Source organism: Neopsephotus bourkii, unplaced genomic scaffold (genome assembly GCF_033783945.1).
Source record: "Neopsephotus bourkii isolate Nb327-2 ecotype Australia unplaced genomic scaffold, CSIRO-AGI_Nbou_v1 NB_107, whole genome shotgun sequence".
Lineage (NCBI taxonomy): Eukaryota > Metazoa > Chordata > Aves > Psittaciformes > Psittacidae > Neopsephotus > Neopsephotus bourkii.
The window spans coordinates 11,145,728-11,150,529 of NW_026900624.1; positions in this window are offsets into that span (position 1 = coordinate 11,145,728).

Consider the following 4,802-nt stretch of genomic DNA (forward strand, 5'->3'; position numbering starts at 1 on the left):
TTCTCAGCTTGAAAGGGTCTTTGTTGGAATTCACTGATGGGTTTGAAGTGCTCCAACAGGAGGACATCATTTTTAAAAGTTTCTTCTTTTTTTTTTCCCCCCTATTTCAAGTAATAAAAGTGTGTTTGGCGGGAAACCAGGTATTCCTTGTAAACTTCATTTTTTGCTTTATTTTGGAGCATTCTGCTCAAATTGTGCTAGCTAAGCCCAAAAGATTTCAAACGGGTCTCAGTACTATTTCACTGAATGTAAATTGCTCAAAGACAAATCCATTTCTGTAGCTGAAAAATTGGGAGGTTTATATCCCATGATTTCTTATTTCTTTGTTTTTAAAGACTCAAAAAAAACTTGTCTCTTTCAAGGGTAAGTGAGAATTATTCCAGCTTTTTGTTAGTTAGCTGCAGAAAAGACTTCAGTTAACTTCTGAAGTAAAAAAAGTGACATGCAGCACAAATGCCTTAACCCACCAAGGTGTCCCAGCTGAGTACACAGCCATGTGTGGGGTTTTAAACTCGTTTCAGGGGTGATAACAACTCCATTAACTTTATCCAGCCTTTTGTAAGTGGCCTGTTCTAAATGAATTTAAATGAACACATTCCAGTATTTCAAGTAATATCCTATAAATATGTGGAAGCAACACATCTCGGTGTCGTGTTTGATCTGACCCATGCCGTTTACTATCCAAGAAAATGATGTGAATGTAAACTTGGATTGAAATTGTATATACAAGTAATAGATTTAAAGTAATTCCTTTCAGTTTTTCATTGGGAAATGTTCAGATTAAGCTTTCAGTGTCTGCAATTTTGTGTTATCTTGCAAAATTTTATAGCAGCAGCAGCAGCAAACTGAACAGTGTTGTGTATCAACCTTTTTTTCCCCACCCCAAAGTGTGAAGAAAAAGGACTTGAAAGAGTGTGCCGCAGATTTGCTTGTGAACTCCTGTTGCTTCTGGTGCACTAAGGTCTCAGGGACACACAGCCTGTTGATGGCTGAAGTGATTATTGGAATGTGAGCCACCTTTCTTCAAGTTCAATATTATTTTTCTTCATGTGACCAGGTTGTCAAAGATGAAAAGTGAATGAGAAATATGGCTGACAGCAAGGAGAGTGAATACTTGACCTGCTGGGTTGTCCTGTAGGCCTCACTGATTAGTCTCACTTTATGTGGACAAAAATCCACCCAGCTCCATCTGCCTTTCAGGAGTGCCTTCATTCACTTCCCCGAGGTTTGAATCTTCTTCCCTCTCTCTCCTTGCAGACAGGCAGCAAAAATGATACCTGCATTACTGGTATTTGCATGCTGAGCTGAGAACAGCCCACTGAATTTTAGAATAGGCCCCAGAGACTTTCCTGGCTAAGCAGCTTGTTTCTCTGTATGGCTTTTAAAGCAGTGAAGCACCTTTCACCTTTCAATAGCTGGCGTACCTGTTGCAGGGCCATGTTTTCCAATGCATTTTAGGTCCACTTGAGCCAACCTTCATTTTGTACTTAAGACTGGTTGTATTCTAACAGTAAACTACTACTAAGTGCTTAGCAGGTCTTAGACTTCTCCTTGTATAGGTTTGTCTTCATTTCTTGCCTTGAGAGGTGACAATATCCCTTTGCAACTTATACTTCCACGAACTCCACTATGAGAATGCAGTAAACAGTCCAACTCCAAAACCTAACCCTACGATGGGCTTTACAGCTTCTAACTTGTCAGGTATCTTTGCTGTATGACCCAAGTAACAAAAGAATTCAGAGTACAATTTAAATGGCAATTTTATAGCATTTTAAAGAAATTTAATCATCTCTGTTACCAGTCCTACGGTTGTGCTGCTGAAGGTTCTAAACCTTCAAAGCTGATTAGTTGAGGTTTTGTTTTTAGTAAAATATGTAAAAGCTCAGGGCAGTGATTTCACCCCTATTAAATGGGGGCTGGAGTCAGCCAAGAGAAAGGGAGTTTTTATACCAACAGTAATTGAACGGTTGTGGTCTAGTGACAAATCCCAACTGGCCACAGGAACTTCACACTTTGAGAAGGTGCTTTATTGTCAGATGCCTAAAGAGTGTTAATGTGTAGGCTTTGGTGAGAGATTGGTAAAATATGATTGTCATAAAAAGGAGAAAGTAAACTTTGTAAGCAGAATGGGGACAATTCAACTTGTGAATCTTTCAGGAAGGCTGCAGTGCCAGACACAACCTCTCTAGAACAGGTTAAAGTTGCTGCCTTCTGGTACAGGAAAAAATACACAAAACCACAAGAATCTGCAAAGGGAAAGGGCGAGGAACACTTTGGGTTTGGTTTGGGGTTTTCTTTGTGTTTTTAAGTTCAGGTAAACACCTTCTTCACCTGCATTTGAACCAACCTTGGCACGCATTCTTGCAAAAGCAAGCTTAAGGCCCTGTCTAGATAGTAAACATCCACCTTTAATCATAAGGTAGAAGAAGCCAGAGGAAGGATTGGCTAGTAACATTCATACAGAATTTGTTTGGTTTCCATATTTAAGTAAACTTTCAAGGCCAGGCTTATGTTACTACTGATGTTAAATAGGAAAAGGGGTAAATAGCCAAAGCTACAGCTGCATTTGCATCATTCCATTCATGCCTGAAAGAGCTGTCAGGCAATGGCAGGGGCAGGGTTTTCCCCACAGTCTATGTTGCAGTGTTAACATGGGAGAGAACCAAGGCCTTCATCACAGAAGTGCTCTGAGCATAATACATGAACTTCAGCAACACAAGCAGCCCTGAGTGGCTAAACCAGTGAGTTACATGTGACAAAAACCTATACAGGCTGTCCTAAAAACCAAAACCAACCCAAAGCAGAGCTATGATACCCATTCTGTTCAAAGTACAAGGTCTTGGTTAGTATTTTGTACTATTCTACCCAACAATGCCTCTATTTCCTGGGGGAAATAAAATCCCATAAACTTTTATTGTAAAGTTACCGGAGAGACTCAAAGCAAGCATAAATGACTTTAACTATTCCTTATCCTTCACAATGAAATTAAAACTGATTTTGCAGGAAAAAGTTAGAAAATCACTTAGAACTAAGATAGTTGGAGCAAAGACAGACCAGAAAAAGAGTGCCAAACTGCTGCTGCAAGTTGTGTCCAACTCTGAAGGATACAAACTTTTAACTTTAGCCAAGGAGAAGTAGACCTAACTCAATAAAAAGACAGAAACAAGCTTCTAAAATGTGGTAACTCTCTAGTTCTTTGTGGAAATTTAAGATATTCCCGTCACGTTAACACCATGGTACAACTTTTTTAAAATCAAGGTTTAAAAATAGATTTCCTGTCACATTAAAGGATTTTTGGGAAGCGGTGTACAAATCAGAAGTGTCAAAACGAGTGCCTATTCAAACCAGTTCAATGCTAAGTCTAGCCTAGGAAAACAAGTTGGATATTAAACTGGAAGTGTGTTCCGTTTCCAATGATAAGAAATAGTCCCTTCAACTCCCTTACGTTGCTACAACACAATTTAACACATGGTCAGTATCAAGCTGTCAGTTTAGTTAATAGTGGATTTTGACCGGGTGACTGACACAAATGTTGCAAGGATGAACGCCTCCATACCACCGTTACATTAATTGTACTGACGGATCTGACGGTACTCAAAATTATTCTGTGTGTCAATTCTTTTATAAAAATGACATCTTATCATGTGCTTTAAAGCAATTTTTTTTCTAGGTTGCCAGCTTTAAATCACTACTGACATTGGATGTAGGGTGAATGAGGTTAATTTAGATCCGCTAAACATCAACATACAGGACCAAGTCTATGCAACATACTGCTGTCATAGGATATTTTGTATTCTTCTCTGGTACTATTAAGTTACTTCAGAACAGAACACCTGCTTACCTGTTCTGCTGTTCAACCAAGCCTAAACCATAGAAAATAGTAGTGTTGCAATAATACAAAACTTCATGTATCTGCACTACAATTAAGCATCACTACATTTCTTTCAGCGAGAAAGGAACAGGCTGCACGTGGGTCAGGAAGTCACAGCATTGGGTAAATGCCTCTTCTAACTCCACAGATATTCACATCTTGGTGCTGTGAGGAAGTGCAACAGCTGGCACAAAAGCTAAAAGTGAATGTAGTACTTCATGCTGTGAATGAAGTGGAGGGTAATACCTTTTATAGCAAGATTTAGCTAAAAAAGCACCCTCGTGAAGCACCCAGATAAAGAACTGGGATGTAAGTACTCCTAGCTCCTGGCTGGAGGAGTTTTGTTTATTTGTTTCATTTACATCAATGTATGTTTATTTTCAAATAGTAATAAATAAAAAAAAGAAGTGTTGCTTGGAATTTCAGAGTTTACAGCTCAGTAGAATGGGTCTGTAGGTTACCCGTTACTGCAGACCTGTCAGAGGTGAGCGCTGCAAGCAGAGGTACAGATGCAAGACATAAACCTGCAAGTCATGAACTTAATAGTGTCCCTGTTCCAAACTCAGCAGAACAGATGGTGAAACTTCTGCAACAGGTTGAGTGAGACCCGTGTACAGATCTCCAGTGTCCTCCTATCAGTGCCACATAACATACTCCTTTTGCTGTAGATCACATGATTTCCTAAAATCGTTCTCCTTTAGTGACTTAGTTTTTCCCCACCAAAAATGCATTGGTATAGGCTTATTAACTACAGCTTACCCCAGTTAAGTCAAGATTCTTCAAAAGCTGCTACTTGAAAGGGAAAAAATAACACCCTGAGGACAAGGAACAGCATGAACAGGGGTTCCATGCTTCATGTTCAAGACGTTTTTCCCCCTCCTTTGTGTTCCAGCTCTACTCAGGAGCTTCTATACACAGCCTGACAGCATGG